Source organism: Anser cygnoides, chromosome 1 (genome assembly GCF_040182565.1).
Source record: "Anser cygnoides isolate HZ-2024a breed goose chromosome 1, Taihu_goose_T2T_genome, whole genome shotgun sequence".
Lineage (NCBI taxonomy): Eukaryota > Metazoa > Chordata > Aves > Anseriformes > Anatidae > Anser > Anser cygnoides.
In genome coordinates, this window is record NC_089873.1 from 29,496,955 (window position 1) to 29,518,005 (window position 21,051).

The 21,051-nt window shown below is 37.8% G+C and overlaps 1 protein-coding gene across 5 annotated transcripts in view; it reads left to right on the top strand.

The window, feature by feature from the left end:
* The window catches only part of GPR85 (G protein-coupled receptor 85), a 46,030-nt gene extending 40,549 nt beyond the window's left edge, over positions 1 to 5,481 (top strand). The window contains exons 3-5 of one of the 5 annotated variants that reach the window (XR_010829107.1): positions 1,391 to 1,503; positions 2,965 to 3,041; positions 4,479 to 5,481. The gene's annotated coding sequence lies outside the window, so the exon portion shown is untranslated. Of the gene's footprint in view, positions 1 to 1,390 lie in introns of all 5 variants that reach the window. The other 4 variants (XR_010829103.1, XR_010829106.1, XR_010829105.1 and 1 more) reach the window with 4 other exon arrangements.
* Positions 5,482 to 21,051: the final 15,570 nt, after the last annotated feature.

Here is a 21,051-nt window from a genome sequence, read left to right on the forward strand (position 1 = left end):
ATAGCCTAAGTTGTTAAAGTCAAGCTACTTGGAGATCAGAGAAAAAAAATATATATATCAGCTTCAATGAAGCCATACACTCACCATATCTTGATTCTATGACTTTTCTTAATTTTCATTAAAATTCTCAGATGAATTATTCCTGGACTAAGGAGGATACATCTCGAAAAGTCTCAGGAAAATCCAATTCTCTTTTCTCCTTTTCCAAGGGAAGTAATATTTCCATAGAGAAGCACATTATCAAGATGTTAAGGCCAGCAATTTACTTAATTCCACAAGATGTGATAGTATAAAGATAAAATATATCATGGCCAAAAGGTAAAGGCCACGTTTCATGAAGTTTTCAAAGAACATATTTCTTTTTAACTAAGTTCTTAAGTTCTCTGTGTATGCATTACTGCTTCTATTAACAATATTCATTTATTTGTGTAGGCAATGAGCTTTACAGCTGTCTACTTGTTTTATTTGCTTGGTAGAATTTTGTCATGAAAATTACAGTTACATTCTGGCAGCAGCACATTCCGGCAGCTTGGCTCACTTCTTCCCTCACACACTTCTTGCAGGTTCCTGCTCAGGAAAGCACAAGTGTGGTAAACCCTATTGGACTCAGTAGGCTTCAAAAACAAGCGTAAATTAAAGCACATGTACAAGTGTTGACCTAAAAAGAGATGGATTTATGCACCTTTTAAATTTTAAAGTATGTAGGGCCACTGATATTTACATCTATTGCATTATTTTGTCTTACACCCTTGTATTGCTACCTGCTGCAGAAATTCCTGTGTAGTGGCACAGGAATTGTGCCATTTGTGGCTGGTGGGAGTCTGCAAAAGCCTGAAGATAAGTTGGTAAGCTCAAGTTCATTAAAAAATTCTGAGTAAAGCCTCAATCTTGCTAAAGAGTAGGTGAATTTTACTGTTTGTCTTTATATGTTATTATTATGTCTTTATATCACTCTAAATGCAAGTCAGTCATGACTAAGGACAGCATCTGGATGCTGTTCTGCAGCAGACATTAATGAAACCATGTTATTTCATCAAGATTGTCCCATTTTCAGTGTCTGATTGAAGCTGTTTTTTGTCATTGATAGGGGCTGTCAAGTCCTGTAGAACTGTATAATTAGAAATCCAGAGAACCATTGAAAATCAATATGGTCCAACTGAAGTGATTCTACAAACGTTCAGAATGTAATGGACTGCAGTAAATCATTCAAAATTCCGTACATTTGGTTAAAAAAAAAAAAAAAGTCTGTAAACATGCTTAGCATTAACTTCTGTAGAACTTTACCTTTAGGTGCAGAGTTTGTCATATCTTTGGAATGATTTAACTGATATCTATTAATATCAATAGGATATTGAGAAAAGCAGGATAACCCATTATTTTGATTCATCAGAACAGGCAGTGTCTGTGTATCTCCTATCTACATGACGCTACATAACTGTTAGCCTGTTTTCAAGACAGAATCACATCTAGGAAACTTATTCTAACAACTTTCTCCATCTTCAGGTAAGTACCTTTTAGTTTAGTCAAATTTGTTTAACCAAATCATGTTGTATATTGTGGTTTGACTAGTCTTGGAATTTGTTTTCTCTTATAATTTATGATTACATATTACAGCATAATTATCTCAAAGCCATGAACAGGTCAGGACTGCAAATTCATTCACAAATTAATTAATTCCCATACTGAAAACAGTTAAAACTTGCTACATATTTGTCATTTGTATTAAGCTAACAGGCATACAAATAGATTCAAAAATCATGTAAAGTCATTAAAATGATGTGAATGACTGAAGACTATGTCTCACAGTGGCCTTAGACCTCCATTTTACTACACAGAGATGTCATCTTTAAGACTCATTTGTGTTCTATAGTTTTCCCACCTCAAATGTCTGCCTGACTTTCAAACTAGGATGGATGGATGGATGGATGGATGGACGGACAGACAGACGGACAGATGGATAGACAGATAGATAGACCTATTTCTAAAAATCCTTTTTCCAAAAAAAAAAAGTCAACATGGCATCACATAAAATATCTGGCAACAGCTATAAAGTTAAGTGTTGATCCTTAAAAAACTCTAATCCTTTCTGGAGGGTGGTCTGCCAAAACTGGTCTCTTTCAATGACATGGAGAGAGCATTGCTGTACATTTGCATCATCAAGAGCTCTCGAAAAAATAGTGAACTGAACAACTATCCTTACCAACAGACAGTGTAGAGAGGAAGAAGGCTGACTCGTGCACCTTTATCCATTCAGCTGTTAATAACAAGTAAAACAGACAGTTATTACAGATTTGCCCAAGGAAATACAATACACTTAAAATGAATTTTCTCTCTTCTCAAAATTTAAGGAATAATTTTTTCTCTGACTGATAAGTAACAAGCATGCTCATATTAAATATTATTCCAAAAATAATGCTTGAATGGGATCTTCGGTCACTAGTTCTCAGTTCTAATCCAAAGCAATCTATTTGTTATGAACTGCATCATAATAAATTCAGTTTTACAGCCCATTCTCAGGCCTCGGTATGATAAATCCTCATTGATTTCTTTTTGAGTAATCAAGTTTTAGACATAAGTTTTAGCATTTTTTAAACTCACTGGCATCACTTCTCTAATATAAGGGAAAATAAAGTGTGAAATGGGTTGTCAAATTCAGCTAAAGACCTACTAACCCTGGGAGTGTTAGATGTGTTAAAGTCTTTCAACCATTTTATACCCTTCAAAAAACAAACAAACAAAAAAACCTGTAACTTCAGACTTCATATTTTATGGTCACTAATATGAGTAAATGAAAAACCTTCCAATACAATATCTGTGTCTGCTACACTTCCATTCTCATCTATAACTTTAGAGACCAGAGAAGAATTAAAATTTTCTGAGTGAAATTTGGGGCCCATTGAGTCAATGGCAATCAATTTGTTATTCGTTCACTAAAATCAAGAACTCTACTTTAATTTTTTGCAGATTCAGTGACTGCTTTCATACTGTTATCCAGTAGTACTGGCAAATTCATTTTATGTCCACACAAGTGTATTAAAAATGTGAGTTTTCTTAAAAAAAATTTGGACCAAGCTTCTGCAATACAGCTGTGTTGTTTTGTCAGTATTTGTTTATGTTTTTACATAATCATGTATTCAGATGTCTTATGTAGTCTATCACTATTGACAGAGTATTTCCAAATTTTGGAAAAATTGTATACTTTCCCCCTTCCATAGCAAATACTGGAGAATTCCATTAAAAAAAAAAACACCTATGTTTGTTGTATCAGATATTTAAAGAAACATTTTTTTTTATTTTTAGTTACTGTACTTTAATGGCCTAACTACTGACATCGCAGTATGTTTTACAGCTCTGAGTTAGGAAATAGCATCGTTTGTATTTCCCAGACGCAAAAACTTCCCATTCTAGCATCCCATATTTTTAGGCCATTCACTTTCATTTAATGACTACTAGACAGAGCTGAACAACTCATGGTTAGAAAAGAAATCTAGAAAGATATTCAGCTCTGTTTCAAAAGTAATAAAAATGATGAACTGAAGCAGAAACAATGAACTGTCATACAAGAAGATTATGGTGGAGCTGAAAATTGAACTTGGTTCTCCTGGGTCTCAAGCTAGCTGCACTAACACCTTATCCTTTATTCCACTCTACCCAAGGCATCCTCCAATAAAATAAGGGAGAAATCTCTCTGAGGGTTTAAAAAGTGTTAGAGCTGATGAAATGTTCATAACTAACTTGTCACCTTGGCAAGTTTAAAATTTTGCAACAAAAAAAATATTTAAGCTGAATACCTGCCAAACCTTACCAAAATATAAGTGGTCAAATGAAGGCACTGGTCAGGCTTTTGCCAGGGATTATTTACTAAATAAAACCCCAGAGGCAATCAGAGGTGTAGCTTCCTCGTTATTATGAAAGCTGGGTCATTTGGGTTGTTTTTACTCAGAGGTCTGGTTTTTTTTTTCTTTGACATCCAGCTTTGCAAATATTATCTTGTGTCTCTCCCCTTTCTCAGAATGAGGTTGGAGGGTAGGCTTGCTCCCAGTGCTAAGCGAAGATGTTGTTCTGATACAGAACAAACTGTCCCATTCCCAGAAGAAATCTTCTGCAGGTGAAAGTAATTCCAAACATCCCCCCTACTTTCAAAGTAAAGAAAATGCAGGAGCATCGTGCGCAGAGTCAGTGACCTGCATCAGGTTGCCACAACTACTGCATGCCTTTGCTTGGTGACCCTGAAAGAGCACAGCACTTGGTGGGTATCTGGGAGGATGCAAGAGGCTTCCACGTGGTTTACCTTTGTCTTCGTAGATCAAACAGCAAACTCGTTTGGCTTGCCTGGAAACACAATTGGGCTAAAATGCAAAATTTTCTCAGAAAATTAAAGGGACTAAATGGATTAGAATGAAAGCTATTTCAGTCGTAACCTTTAAATTCCATTAGTGTGGTGTCTCCATAACATTTCTTTGTTTTATCTCCCTAAGGCAAACGTCTTTTGTGCATCCAGCTGAGGAATGTGGCCAGGCATTGGGAAACTCCACAAGAGGAAAAGAGGATTCTTTTCCATCAAACGCCTGTTCATTTTAAGTGCCTCCACACTCCCTTCTTCCACAGGAGCAGGATATTTGGCAGTTCACAATGGTGCATAGGGTTCCCCTGTCCTGTTTTCTGTCCCATGTGGTGGAGGCTATGACTGTTTGATTTGTGTGTTATTAGTGTTTTGGGTTTATTGTTTGTTTGTTTGTTTACAGTGAACGGTACTGTACAGTGTATGTTTTATCTAAAATAATACAGTGGCTACGTGGCAGAGGATAAAGCACCAGAAGGTGAGGAAGAATCAGAGAAAGGGAAGAAAGAAGAAGAAGAAAAAAACAAACAAACAAACAAACACAACAACACTGTGCTTTCCTCAAATGCAGCTGTGCCTGTTCAGCTGAAGGAGATGCTTGAAAGGAGCGGGCCACAGGAATGGTGTCAACCTCAAGGGTTGTGGAAAGCAAGAAGCTTTCCAGGGAACTCTGAGGAGCCCCCACAAAGGGAGCCACTGAAAGCTGCTGGATTGGAAAACAAGAAGCTGCTTCTTCTGGAAGAAAAGACTTGTCCCACAAGGATGCTGGAAGATTTGTTTTCAAACCTTTGTATTTAATCTGCCTCCTTCATTTACCATTTTATGGCAGAAGGCTGGGAGCCTTCTGATATGTTGGTGTGCTCACCTCAAAGAAGATATTGACCAGTTCTGCTCCAAGCCTCTGTTAATTGGGGTTCTGTCATAGTCTTTTTCCTCATATGGAAAACAAGCTATTTCTGGATTTCCAGCAGTTCTTATATGGCTATAATTATTGAAATGATTTTATTATTTGCACTTAGAGGTGCGCCACAAAATTCAGAGTTCATCTTCTTTTGCATTTTTGTTTGTTTGTTTGAACAAATAAAGATTTACAGATCCCTACTGTACACCACAGAGGGGTTCCAGGTCTTTGGCACTTGTATTTGTTTGTTGTTTATTTTTATCTCACTGTGTAAGTCTTGGGACAAAGCTTCTTTTACAGGTAAAGACGAATGGCTGAATTTCTGCTGCATTGGGACCAAATCACTTTAGCTTCATTTTGTGAACAAATGCAGTTTCACGGCTCATTGCTCAGATAGTGCAGCCTGTCACAACAGAGAGGACATGAAATAAGAAAACAAAGGGAAGAAATGTAGCCATGAGTAGCCTTGGTTGTACCTAACTAGAAGAAGGTTTACTTTCTGAGTAGGGATGGCAATTTCCCCATCATAATGCTCTCAAGGTGTGCATAGGGAAAATGTTACCAGTTCAGTTGGCAAATAGACCCAGAGACGGTTTTCTTCCTTAAGCCATCATGTATAGGTTGAGGTTCATAAAACTTTGTCCTTTAATATCTTTGCAAATAAACAGATGCAAGGCAAATTAAAACAGCTGAGTCTGGATCTAGACTCACTTCAGCAGCCTGTGGCTTTCCACAAGGGAGTTATACATCAGCTGAATAAAGCAATTTATAAAGAGTTGAGGTGATCTGCATTTATCTACATTCAGGGAATAACTGTATAAAATGAGCCTGATTCTTCTCGCATTTACCCAGTTTTCAAAAGGATTCCAGTGGGATTTCACCTCAGAGCACCCTGAATGAGAATCAAAACCCATGATTTCACACAGCAGTGATGAATCCAAATAAACTGCTCTGCTTTCCACACTGCTGAAAACAGGCGTGCTTTTCAGGGCATCCTACGCAGCTGCTTTATATTCATTATACATCCACATATCAGTCGGAGTAAGGGAGGTATTGCAACGGAGGGAGGGGAGGAGAAGTACAGATGGGTCTGTTCTTCTCGTAGGTCCTTCTCTTAGGAGGTGGGATCAAGAGGAGCTTCTCTCAGGGGTGACAGCAGCATTTCAGTGGGGGAGGAAGCCCCAATCTTGGGGCCTGGGGAAGGTCACCATCTCTCCACTGGATGTTGCACATCCCAACAGACCTGCCAGAATCGGGGTCGGTTCCTCTGGATGCTCAGAGCAGCACCCATAGGAAAGACCAGCAATGAAGCCCTTAAGAGCTTTGTGGAGACTTTTTTTTTTTTTTTTTTTCAGGTAGCCTTTTGGGTAGAAATACTTTTGAAATATTGCAGAGGCTTTTCTCTCATAAAAATGTTTGATATACTGGTGTTCAACTCGTTGCCTGTGGAAATCGCTCCTTCCTATCCAAGAACTGTTTGTGAGTGGATCTGTGACTGTGCTCCTGTTTCCTCACATGAGCATTCGTATCTTCTCACCTGTTAACGTCTTGGTTAATTTTCCAAGATTAGAATCAAGGCCCTAGAAATCACAGATGTTACTTTAAGAAGGGGAGAGAATTAAGAAGACAGTCACATCAGACAGTATCTACACTCCCCATTTTTCTGAGATTTGGTTTTACTGAAGGATACTTTCCTGAGGATGAGACTTGCCATTGGATAAGTCATTGCCATCTTCAAATGGTATGAAAGCAAAACAGCACCATTCTTCTCAGTCTCTTTGAGTATCTCTTTACTTTGTTTCCAAATGAGTCCCTTGTAAAAATGTCACATTGCTGTGCTGCTCAAAAGCTGCTTAATATTCTTTCTATTCTTAAAAGAGCTCTGTATTCCCTGACATCAGAGGTTTCTTTAATCAGCTCTGAAGATGTCCCATCTTCCGCATTGTTTTCCTTGCTAAATTAGAAGGAAATGCACAAAAAAATTAATCCATATATTTCTCATTTGACTTGGGGAAATAACTAGCTTTGGGAACAACATTTTAATTGCTGAGTTTCTTCTGTTGCCTAAAATATTACAAAAGATAAAGGATTTGGCCTAGTCATGTTTTTAAGAACTATTTACAAATCTAAGCATTTTACAGAATCTGATTCAATGTCTCCAAGCTAACGTGGCAGCAAGCACATCATTATGAATTTCTTGTTTGTTATATGCATTAGTTTTCATGCTTGAACTGTTTGTAGCAGTATTCCTAAAGCAAGTAAAATACAACCTGTAAGAAAAGAGAATGTTCATTTCTGCAGAAAAACTAATATTTCAAAATATTTATCTCCAAACTGGGATAAGAATGTGAAATTGGAATTGTATTTATGCTGAAGTACGATGATTTTTTTAATATTTGAACACTTAATATTTTATATAAGGATTTTTTAAAGTATATACAAAACAATATCACATTCAATCTGATAGTTCTAAACTGAAGTTTAGAAGAACTGATAGTTCAGTTCTAAACTGAAGTTTAGAGTGAATCAAAATCTTTGTTGAACTAAGAACTTTATCTCATTAAAAATGAGACATTTTTTCTTTTCTAGTAATTAAATGTAATCAATTCAAATAAATTATCTGTTAAAAATGGAGAAACTTGTTTTACTAACACTTAAAAGTGAATAAAACTGTAGCCAGAAATTTAGCCAATAATCTTTCTGAACAATTTTAAAGTAAAATAGTCATTGAAATACCCACTCCACCAGGCAGTTCAGCATATATTTAAAACTTGTAAATTGAAAAAGGACACAATTTTGCATGTGGCCAATTTAAAACTGTGTGACTGCACCTCTCTTCTTCCAAAGGGACATGTAAAGGTACTAATTGTATTTACCATTGTTTTATGGTAAATGTAAGCATTGTTGGATATGTTGAATTGATTTTAATTGATTTTAAAGAAAAAGACAAGATATTTCCTTCCCTCTACAAATATCTGTGCCTCCCAGGGCTCCAGAAGGCACAACACTGCAGCTCCATTACATATCATATAAAAACACTCACAAACACCAAGCACACGAGTTGTGATATAGAGAAAAATCCCATGACAGTTTTCTGGGGTGAAACATGAAAAGAAAAATAGAGATGAATATACAGCAGGATCAATGAATCTTTGCAGATTCTGTCATTCTCCAGTCTGAAGTGCTAGCAAAACAACACCTACAAAGTTTGCTTGAGTTATAGTGTAGTATCAGGAGCAAAGCAGATTCACAGCTATGTCTGTAAATTGTGATGAAATTCCATGTTTGCACCCCATAAAAATGAATGAGGATAGTGTCAATAGTCTCAAATATGTGCAATAACCTAGCTGAACTAAACTATATATTACATTTTATCTTTTTCTAAATTAATTTTTTTCTAATTACTTTAAAAAATTGCCTTCAAGTATGAAAGTTGCAAAATGTTAAACAATGTAAAAAAATGTTATAAACATTTTAACCTAATTATTATGTTTGTGTTTCTGAACAGATGGTGTTCTATGTGTGCAATAATTTAAAGTAAAAAATTACTAGGTTACTGCCACAGGAGCTCCTTTCTCTGATGCTTAATTCTCTGCTATGTATGAGAAGGAAGCTAGAAAGCAAGATCCTCATGGTCTGGATTTGACTTTTGCAAGTTTTATATCTTAGGTTTATTGTAGGTTTAAGGGAAATGGGAGTATGGAAATTTCAAAGGTCATAAGGATGTTAGGTCTGTAGAATGAAAAATGTCACAGCTCCCAAAAGGCAGGAAATCTGTAAGTTCTTAAATTCACCCACATAGAAAAAGTAGAGTATGTAAAGACTCAGCATCACCCTTCAGTGACACATTTTAGCCTTAAAATGCACTTTGTTCTGGACAAAAACATGCAGAAAAACTGTGTAGGTGCTATAGAGGGGTCGCAGTGAGTGGGTTACTAGGAAGGGGGAATAGGTGGCAGGTAGGGAAAAGCAAAGGAAAAAATATTGATAGAAATATATGTTGTTATGTTATGTTATGTTATGCTATATGTCCTAATACTACCCTTTACCTTCCACATAACGTTGTGGGGGATCTATGGCATCCCCAGGGCTTGGAATTGCAACTTCTCATCTATTTCAGTGCTTTCATTCTCCTGCTTCTTCCTACTCCTGACATGCAGAGTCTAACCCTATGCAGTTATGCTTACCAAGAGCCTGGTTTTCAGTGAGTGATGAAAAGCTTCCTAAACCTTTAATATGTTTGTTACTTTAGGGAGGGATGCACATGCATTTCCATATTAAAGTACCTATCAGATTTAATGTGAATTAAAGTGTAGTAAGTAAAACCAAACAAGGCACTAACTTCTCCAGAGGACTTCTTTTTCTTGCTGTAGCATCAGATCATATCAACTTCTGTTCTTGTTTGTTGTAAGGCACTTTTATACTACATTGGCAGGACAAAAGTCTTCAGTATTGTTTGGAATAGATCCCATACCTCTTTAAACTTTGGATCAGATCAAAAGAATAATTCTGTAAAAACAACACTGTATTTCTTCCACCTTCTATTCAACTCCAGAGCCAAAGTATTCGTCGCATGATGCTCTCCAGCTCAGTCTGCTGTCAGCAATGCAGAGCCATTACAGCAATCAGAAGTAATCTGCTTTATCACCAGCAAAGCAGTTGCCAGGAAAATTTCAGATTACTGAGATTTTTATACTAATTCAGTGAAAGTGTCCGTGGTATTTAAAGCACATCTTGATTTTCAGTCCCAGAGTTGTATTTTCAAGTGTAAAATTTGGATAGCTTACTTAGCAATTTTGTTTTATTGAGCAAACACATACTTTGCACAAATTAGGAAGGTTAAGTATGAAACATCAAGATAGCTTTTCTGCCGAGTAAATTTTTCACCCAGGCACGTTTAGCCAAAAGCCAAAATTTTAAGCTGATTTTAATTGCATGTTGATTTGTTATGGAATTAGCTGTGGACAAAGAGAAATGTTTGATCCTTGAGCCTTACCTCTGGAATATCTAATGACCTTTTCTGTGCCAGTGCAACCACTTGTACTGTATTCACACGACTCCCTCTGGTGGCTAACATCTCCATGCCAAGCGCGATAGAGCATCTTGCTTTTTTGTTTGCTTGGTTGGTTGGTTGGTTGGTTGAGTTTTTTGATGTTGCACATGAGTTACAGATATGCTGGTGGATTCTCAGCTCATCTGGACAGCGAATATGCTCTTAAAGTTTTTGTCTGAGCAACAATATCTCTTTTTCTAGTAATTATATGTATACCAATTCAACTGGATAAACAAACTACTGTTAAATCTGCATAATATTGAAAAGACCACTGAAAAAAATGTTAAATATGCATTTTTGCAAAAGATATAACATTGCCTATTCATATATTTCCCTTTTATGTAGCACACCGCTATAGAAACACCTCAAAAATAGTCCCAATTTGTCTCCAAGTAAGTCAGTGGCATATTGCAAAAATGAAACCTTAATTTTCTTCTTACCTGGGGCAATTTACACCACCTGGTTATATAAGGGGACCTTTAAGTCTACAAACTCACTTTTGCTTTCAGGGGCTTTCTTCTCCCACTGTTGGAGACAGCATTATGTATCAGCTGCCACCCTTACCAGAGCATTTTTATGCTTCCTAGACACATAACAACAGAGCCCGATAGTCTGTGTATCAAACATCCTGGCAAATGTGGTAGGAATTTGATGATAGAAGGCCCCCAGGGCATTGCCGTCCAATCACCCAACTCTATGAAACCTGGTTGGCACCAAAAATATCTCACATACTTCAGACATTTTAGTGACGGTTAAGCTTCTACATAAGCATTGCATTGCAATTTTTTTTCATGTATGGTTTGTCCTTTCTTATGCACACCTGACCTCACTTTCATCACACAATGCCATCCTAGCTAAAATATCGAGCAAGAGAAATCACAGATTTTAAAGAAAATCTAACCATCAGCAAACTTTCAAGATGAAAGAAGGGAAGATGAAAATTTCTGTTTGTCCTGACATCAGACTGACTTTGATTTATTTGCTACATTACACAGATGAGTAACACCGAGTTGCACACGGGCACTGTATTGGTAAGTCACACTCCATGCCCACCCTGAACATGCAATTCCTTATCTCGGCATGAATAAATCATCTTAGCTGAGTATCTATGGATGATGTGCAAAAGCAGCATGACTGTCCCAGAATGTACAATAATGCAGTGGGATGTCTGAGGAATCAATGAAGATTCAGATATGAAGCACTGTAATGTATGATGATGTACTGGTGATCAAAATAGAGGAGTTTTCCAATAAAGAATGATGTGCTCTACTGGGTGACTAGGAGACTAAGGAGGCCTCTTATGTCACCTCTGCTCAACAGGATCCTACTATTTTTAACATTTTAATTCAGGTTAGAATTCATGTCTCTCTTTCAGACATACACGCCTTCCTGCCTGTATATATGTACACAGTATAAGTGATATAATTTTCCATTGCTTTGAACAGACATTTTTATTTGGTGATTTGTTATTCCAAGGCTGTTCTTCTGCAGAAAGGTATTTCCTAGTGAATTCATTATGGCCAAGGCTCAGGTCTTTACCCTGTAAGTACTTATGCATGGGTTTTTTTTATGTTTGAATTTTATTTTTATACATGAACCATACCTATTGTGGGTTCTAGGAAATGGAGGCATCATCTCAGTGATGTGGAATAAGAATAATGGTGCAAATTGAACCTAAGCACACCAGTCTTATCTCTGTCTGTCAAAGAAGAGCAAACCCTTATAATTTTTATTTTATTCTTCTGTTTGGGTTTGCCCTATATTATAGTTCCTTCAAGTAGACTGGCAATGAAAATATAAACGAGTGAGGACTATCAAGCATAAAAAACAATTAACACCAGAGGCCATTCCCATCTCAGTGCCATAACCATTTGGTTGCATTTCTCCCTCCTGATATTTTTTTTCTCTGCCTAAGCAAATCTTTTTCTAGCTGCAGAGCAGATCAACTGGAGCTGATGGCAGAGCTCCCCACATCACCTAGAAACCAGGGCATTCTCCTGGCACAGGGGCAGTGTGGATCCAAACACTCAGAGGCTCAGGGAAGGGTAGACATCAGAGTGTCCTGTTCCTGGGTAGGTGCTCCCAAATGTCAGCTCTAAGTAGAACCACATTAGTTAATGAATTAAACAGCAATGTTTTTTGCAAGGCCTCTGGATTCAATCTCAAGTATTCAATATCAGGGAGGCCTAAGCTGAGCTATTCCGTGCAGTGTCAAGTTGCTGACACCACACTCTATGGATGACAGGAACCAAACAGAGAAAACAAAGTATCAGTGGGAATGGTGCAAGGTCTAAAACCCGTAACTTAAGGGAACGTTATGGAAGAGTTAGTGTTGTTGGTGGAGGACATGATCAGAAACATGTACAGCTAAAAGACTGGCTCTTGCTAAGAAAGAAGGATCTGTTATCCATGCCTGTGGTGATAAGACAAGAAACAGTAGCCTTTAATCAAAGAAAGCATATCTAAGCTAGATACTAAGGTGCATTTTCTTGCACCGGAACAGCCCACCTGAGGAGAAGGTACAAACTCCATCACCAGAAGCCTTAAGTGACAGGTGGGATGCAGACACAGACTCGTCCAGCCTAGCAGAGGGTTAGATGACCCCCAGCCCTCACTTTTAGTGATATTAGGATTCTCAGAGCACACATAAGGGGTGAACCTCTGAGGTGGAAAAGCATTCAAATTCTGTGTTACAACAGCTGTTCATCAGGAAATAGCTTCTGCACATGCCCAAGTGAAGATGCTGCTTGTATTTAGATGCCCAAGGAACTTTCAGACAGACCTCACAAACATCTCCAGGATATGGCAAGGACAGAGACACTTCTGCAAAGGTTTATTGGACACAGAGTTTACAGCAGAGCACGGTAATATCATTCACAGCATATTGGCATGTGACAAGCAGGGAATTTTAGACTTCAGTGAAGTGCAACTAGCTAATAATAACAATTGCACAGTTTATTTATGGGCATAAATTTGCATAGGTTCCTCAGGGTCAGTAAGGTCAAGAACTCAACACATTTTCTTTTCCCAGCTCTGCAGCAAAATTGTGCAGTTATGTATGCCAAGAAACACAGTTAATTATAAACAGATAATGTCTTACCCAAGCCTGCACAACAATTTAAATGTGAACAACTCAGGTTTAAATATGGTATAATTCAGGCACAATCTCTTTTCCACATTTGAGTAACACAAATACCCAAATCCTATCTGTTTTACCTTATCTTCCCGGTCTGCTCTTCTATCCTGTTTCAGAGGCAGCTCCTTTCTGAAGTTGTCCCTGAATGAATCGAAACTCTCCCTCTTTACTGTCCATGTCATGACTTCCTTAAATATCCCTATTTTTAATCACAGTTTACTTTGATGGTGCATCCTTAGCTAAACTACAGTATCAGGATTACATACACTTAACCGTCCGGCATAAGCATCCACAGTCCAATTCATCGGGGTTTTTATGTACACAAGTCCCTGACCCATTAGCTGTTGACACACTCTTGGGTAAAAGTACTTATTAGTGGATCTAATTTTATGTACAGAAACACGTTTATCAGTGGCACTGTATAACTAACTGTAATGAAGACACATAGAATATCATTTGGATGATACCCTTGCTTTTCTATGATTTCATTCATCAAAATGTCATGTGGAATAGATATAATTAACATTGCTCATGTATTTTTGTACAGAATTCACAGCACCTTAACTGGCACTGTTTAACAAAAAGGCACTGAAGGAGCCTGAACAGCTTAGCCAGGAAGCAGCAGCCTGGCTCTTCTCTCTCCGTGGGGTCCCCCCATACCTCTGAGGAGCCTTGCAGAAGCATTAGCTAGAGCACTGCCAGTACAAAATACTCCCCACTTTCAACCAAGGTGAAACGAACTTCTGACTCAAAGAACAGGCAAATAAGCATTCAAACCTGCGATATAAAGGAAGTAATTTAAATGATAAAGGAATGAACTGAACAGGAGATAAAGTGGAAACCACGTTACAATGCCGCTGCTCAAGTTACTGCTTGCTGGAAGCCCATGAGTTCAAAAATGTTTACAAGGCACTTATTTTGTTCCCTCTGATCCTTTTTGCTGCTGATTTTTAACTCCATGAGCCTCAGCGGCTCCTGTACACAATGTCACAGTGGCTCCTGGACTGCCAGGGCAGAGCAAAACATCTTCTCATTAAGGTCCATGGTCATTCCTGCCCATGTGGCAATGTTATTGAGACACTCAGAGGAGGAGGATTTACTGCCATATTGCAAAAGCATGTACTTTTGCTAACAGGTAGTTAAATGATTAAAGGCAATATTTTCATTCCTATGAACTTGCTCGTTGTTTCAGTCTAGGAGATACAATGAGAAGAAGGCTTCAACCATCCCTTTTTTCCTTTGTAGAAGGTTTCATAATCAGTTTCTCAAGGTTGAAGGATCATGTTTATGTACAGGTTGGTTCTGAAAATGGTCTTTGCTTATTTTTTTTGTTTTGTTTTGTTTTGTGGTCCGATCAAAATCTGTATCTCGTATGTTTTTCCATTTATCAGTGTAACTTTCTCTAAGGTATTTCTGAATTATTCTATTTCCATTTTTTTCTCAGATTATATTTTTTTCTCAGATTGCTGGATATTTTATTTTCCCTCTTCACTTGCTGCAATATTTTTCATGTAGATTTTGAATCCACTTCTCCTAAACTCCTTGGTGATTTAATGAAATTCGTATGTCTTTGATTTCTTTCAAGAATCCTGGCCTAAAACACATTTTCTATCCTCTCTTTGATGTTTTGCTTTAGGAGAATATTCTTTAGATGGACTATTCTTAAAAGGCACCCTCTGTGGAGACTTTATTCCTTTCAGTAAGTACATTTTTAAAACTCCATCTTAATAGCACACTCTAGTATTCACCTTTAATATCACCCTGCTTATCACATCAAAGTAATGTTTGTCTGTGGTGCTTCACTGAGGTATAATGAAGAGTATATCTGACAAACATCAGATGATTTGCATGTGAGTATGCTTCAGTGTGGTTTCTTCTGAAATTAAACCCTTCTGAAGCAGCATTAACTTGGCTTCTTTTGGAAGAAGTAGATTTGGCTCCAAGCTGAAATAGCAAGATCTCTCACTAAATTTCTGGTAAGAAGACTAAAATTATTTTGAGCTCTTGAGTGGGAGATACCCTCCTGGGTCTTTTGCACAGTCTTCACAAAGCCTGGAAAGACCCGAGCACTCCTCCAAGCCCAGGCAATACAGGTCCCTGTCCTACTACGTGCGTTGTTACCTTTCTCTGTGCCAAAGTCTCACTATTTTTGAAACCTAGGAAGGTCAGATATTTCAAATTAGAATCTCACTGGAGATGACTAAGTGTTTCCATAACATATGCAGTCTTCAGTAGCTTGCCACTGCTGTAATTCAGGCTGTTTCAGCCCTAAAGACGTATTCTGAAATAGTCTTTTCCCTGGGCAAGCATCTCCCTGGTTGAAGAGTTCAGAGCGCCCGGGCAAGGGTAGATCGCTGAGCGCTGCTCCAAAGGCACCTTCAAGGCTAATTTGTTTGACATTGTTTTGCTTATGCTTCCTGCTGCAAATCAAGAAGACACTTAGGAAATTAATATATAAAGCCCCTTTATCGCACCACTACATCCTGTTAGCAGTTCAGAGACCAGCTGTGAACGCTTGCTTGCCAAACCCTCCTATTGACACAGTGATAGTGCGGAGCACAGTTTTTTAACCTTTTTTCCCCACACCTTGTGGCTTTTTGCTCACCAGTGTCATTGGCCTTGTTTTTCTGTAACCCAGCAGAGATATGCTCTTTAGGAGGATTGGGCAAATCCATCAAGATCTAATGCTCTGCCCCATTGAAAGCTGTGCAAGAAACATCACATAAGATATGAGGCTCTGTGTTGTGGTTTTCAGTGAATAAATCTACATCAAAAGAGTGACACGGGGGCACTGCACTAAATATTTAATGTTTTGAGGGGGCAGTGTATACATATTTTCTTTAACAGAGCATTTTCTCTGCACTTTGATCTGAATACACATATTGGTAGATATCATTTTTCAAAAATAATTGCTATTGGAGCTGTTCATAGTATTAGTTTTCATAAATTCATCCAGTTATAATTAATATGTGCCTTTCAAGGACCTAAAAGGGAAGGCATTCAATATTTCTTGTCTCTAATTTTAGTATGATCTGATTTTCCTCTGGTTGCCTTTCCAAACACCTGGGGCCAGCCATATGAGTAAATTAGATTGTGCTAAAATGCATATTAATGAAGCTCAAGCAATGGTTCCCTAAAGGGACAGTAAAACTATATATAGCTCCTTTTTTTCCCCTCTCTTGGTTAATGTGCCTTTCAACACATTTAGATCCTAGTAAAATCATGCCATTTTGGAATAGCCAAAAAAAAAAAAAAAAAGAAGCCGTTAAAACAGAAACACAGAAGCACATTTATTTGAAGTGTACAAATGATCACTATTTTTAGTACTTGCATTTTAAAATTATTTCATAATAAAAAATGTATTTTCTTTTAATTGTCTTATCCTACAAGAAAAAAATCATATCAAGACATTTGGAATAGAAAGAAGTAGCATATCTTTTAATTGCCTACAGTACTCTCTGTTTTAGCTTTCTTAAAAAATTTTAGTGTTTATTTTAATGGACAACAATGGAGGACATCAACCAATTGTCCTGCATGACCCTTGGTATAAAGAAAATGAAAAGAATTTTGGAAAAGGACATTGGAATAAATCCCAGTTCCTCAAGGAAGTGAGGAAGTGTGGAGTTTATCAGGGTTTGTCTACAGCAGCATTTTAGTCCGGATGAGGAGGGTGCTTTTTAGGTGAATCACTGCTCATGATGCCTTGATTCACACTACACACTGGTCATAGAGCATACACGCCAGATTCATTTCAGGAAAATCTAAACTGGAAAATAAGCTCCACAGGCACATTTAGAGTGCACCGACTGCTCATGGGCATTCAGTTCATAGAAAAGGACTAAATTAAATCCAAATGAAGACCTCCTGAATGTATGGGCACTGGGTCCTCAGCACCACCAGATGGATGTGTGTCTGAAGAGTGCCTGGATGATTAGGGAAGCCCAGTTTATCATATCAGAAAAAATTGGTTTGGTAATTAGACCAAAGGATATGACTCAGGGATAAACAACAGGAAGGGAAAAGAAATACCAAGCCACAAAACAAACTGACACAGAAACAAGCGAGTAGTACTTGCTCACACCCTTGAAATTAGAAAGAAGATGTAGACACACATCTAAGGACTGGAAGAAAGACCTAAACCAAACTGAAGTTTTGGAACAATCTTTCCACGGGAATATCATAGCTTAAGGAAGCTTTTAAAATGCAGTTCAAGGAAGGAATTTTATAATATGGGTGCTTTTAAGCACAGTGGACAGAATCTGACAGTTTAATCTGTTTGAAGGCCTTTAATTCCTAAAGATTTTCAAAGCATTAATGTAGGATCTCCATTTTATTACAAACAAGCTATATTTTAAACAGGCTCAACTCATTTTTAAGTACCTTTAAATGTAAAAAGAGGGGAAAAAAGAGTTCTCACTTCTCACTGTCAAAAAAAAATTGAGGAAACATTTAGGATGAGGAATGTCTCTGTTAAGCTTGAACTGGATGGAAATGTTGAAAGCCACTGTCTACAAACAGTGCAATGGTCATGCAATTGCAGCTTATGGATCTACAAGCAAGTTACCAGTCATGCCTGTTTACTTACTTATTGTCATTGCACAGCGTAAAGCATATCAGAATAGGCAATCAACAACAGGGACATGCAGAGTCAGTGTTTGCTTCTCAAAATGTTGCCAGTCAGACAGGGGCTTTGTCATGCATGGCTTTCAATTAGAAAGAGGAGAGGTGGATTCAGTAAGCATTCACATAGTCATCCAGGTTTTCATTTTCATCCAAGCACCCCTTCAGAGACAACAATAGAAAATACAGAATGAAAGCTCTCTCTGTATTTAATGGAAGTTTACTTTCTCCATTCTTCTTTTCTTTCCGAGTGAAATGGAATTTTTATGTGTGTCAAAGCTTTACTTGTTAATTTAAAAACTGCCTTCAATTTTACAACTATTATAGTTTCATTTTGAGTGTTTTATTATTCCTATTATTGGCCTTCTTTCCCAACTACCTGTGCTAAATTTTCTTCCCTATTCTCATATACCCATCCTCTTGCTCTTCCCTTTGAAGACAGTCCCATCCTCCCTGCCAGAATCATCCTTTTGCCCCTGTAGGCAATGTTTGGAGCCTGCTGGTTTCCAGCACAAAGACCAGTAGGAACAATCATCCCTGCTACATGCCTCCTCACTTCCCCCCACCAGTACACATCTCTAGAAGCATGCAAAACATGTATTTCTTCTCCTGAAGTTGGGCAATCATTCTTGAGGTAAGATATCCTCGTAGGAAGTTCTCACTTGTTTCTTTTGGTTGCTCTGGACACCCAAAACTGGCAAAGCTTGACTCATATCCTTGATGTTATTTCTGGCACTAACACTGGCCCCTCTGGAAAGTAAAGACTTTGTGTAGGTTTTGGGCTTGCTCACCAAAAACTGGGCAGCTAGTTGGGAGAACGAAGGACACCCACCTACAGGCACACAGGCAAAGGATGCTCTCGTTCATAAGTGGCCTATGGATGCTATGAAGTAAAACCTGCAATTTCAGCACGTTCTCCTAGGAAAGGAATACTAATTCAGGGATCCCGTTGAGTTTCCTGAAATTTCCACTTTCGTTCTGTCACCATAGGACAGTTCAACTAGGCTCTGAAAAATTAAAATGCCAAACATTAAGTTAGTGCATATATTAATAAATGCAGAATTAAAAACTAAAGAGAGAAAGAAAGATTTGTATAAGATAGTCTGACTACATCAGACAATGTCTTTCTATAGAAGTAATTCCAGGTCAGTTAAATTGCTCTTAGAAAAATTAAATCTTATACATAAAATATGCAAGACCTTTAACTTTTAATCTTTTATGTTTTAATTGTATGGTAAAATAGTGTTTTGTCAAAGTAATTTTGTGTGTTTAACTTTGAAGCACTTTTCAAAAGTCAATGACATGGTTTTAAAATATAGCACATCAAACGACATTTCCATCGACATACAGCAGTTGCCATAAACAGCCTTAATTTCCAGTCTAAATTACTGATCTAAATATATTCAGACAAATTAATGCAATGGAAAATTATAGAACCTAAAGTGTATATTTATTTATTGCAACATGTTTAACTTGCATCTCATCTGCCATTCACACAAGGTTACTTCAAGTTTAGTGATTTTTCACCTTTCATGCTCAAATTGAGGAAAAAAAAAAAAAAAGAGCCTCAAAATATTCATAATGGAGCTGGAAAACATATTATAACTAATCTATTCAATGGAATATTATTTCCTATATATAACTTCATTTAAGCTGTTACCACTGTGTTGAGCTGTTTGAAACTTGAAGTCAAGTGAACAATAAGCAAAACTGGCCTTTCAGGTCAGGCATGGGAGTTTTTGAAGCAGCCAGTGCTACAAGATGTATCAAGGTGCAGAAAATTACCAGGACACGTGTAGATTTGTTTCACAGCCTGTCTCCTGATGACAGCTTTGTAATTGGTTTTAGAGTGGCACAAGGTGCAGGCAGGCTGAACCAGGGTGCTATTGAGACTGAGCTCATTGAAAAAGGGTTGTATTCATTGAGGATGGGTTTTTCAATATTAAAAAAAAAAAGTCTTAGCTAATGATATATCACTAATTATTTCAGGTTGGGACAATAGAAAGTAGATTAGATTTGATTAGATCCCACAGCAAGTGTTAATACTGAAAATCAGAAGCCATGAGTGGTACAATTTATTTCAAAGTCCTAGCAGAAAAGCTTCTACTTTAACACAAATTAAGACTGGGTTTCTTTGAGACAGAAAACTGTCCTCTTACTCTCCAGACTACTTTAAAATTGAGTCTTTTTCTCTTATTTTAGACATTGCAGCTTATTATGAACAAAACCCCTCAACTGTTCAGTATGTCACCTTCTGTTTGACAGGAGGAAACAAGGAACGATTACTGTGTCTGTGAGTTTCACAAGGAGCTGGGGAAGACAATAAAAAATGAAGTGAGTTTTTTATAAGGGGAAATGAAAAGAAACCATTTATAAGCAGCAGAGTGAATGGCTGTCTTTTTTTTTTCCTTTTTTTTTTTTTTGTTTTTGTCTCACAACTGAATTCTATTAGCTTCTTTCTGTGTCTTCTTCTCTGTTAAATATCTGAAGGTAGGGTATAAAGAGGCTGGGCCCAGACTATTTTCATTGGCGCCCAGCAACAGGACAAGAGGCAAAGGACACAAACTGAAACACAGGAAGTTCCAACTCAATATGAGAAAACATTTCTTTGCTGTGAGGGTGACAGAGCACTGGGACAAGTTGCCCAGAGAGGCCGTGGGGTCTCCTCCAGAGATATTCCAAAACCCACTTGGATGCAATCCTGTGCAACATGCTCTAGGTGATCCTGCTTGGCTTTGGGGTTGGACTACATGATCTCCAGAGGTCCCTTCCAACCTCAGCCATTCTATTATTCTGTGATTAAACCTCTCACTTGCAACACTTCAGTATGATGGAGGGTGGGATGGCTGGGGGTGTATAGATACCGAGACACTGAGGACCTTCTGTCCCTGTGTGTCCAACATGAGACAAGGAGAACTGCTCTGCTCTGCTCAGACCAGGAAGGGGAAAGCTTTTCAAGCAAAGCATATTGTGTTCTGGCCCACTCTAGGAACTTTAAA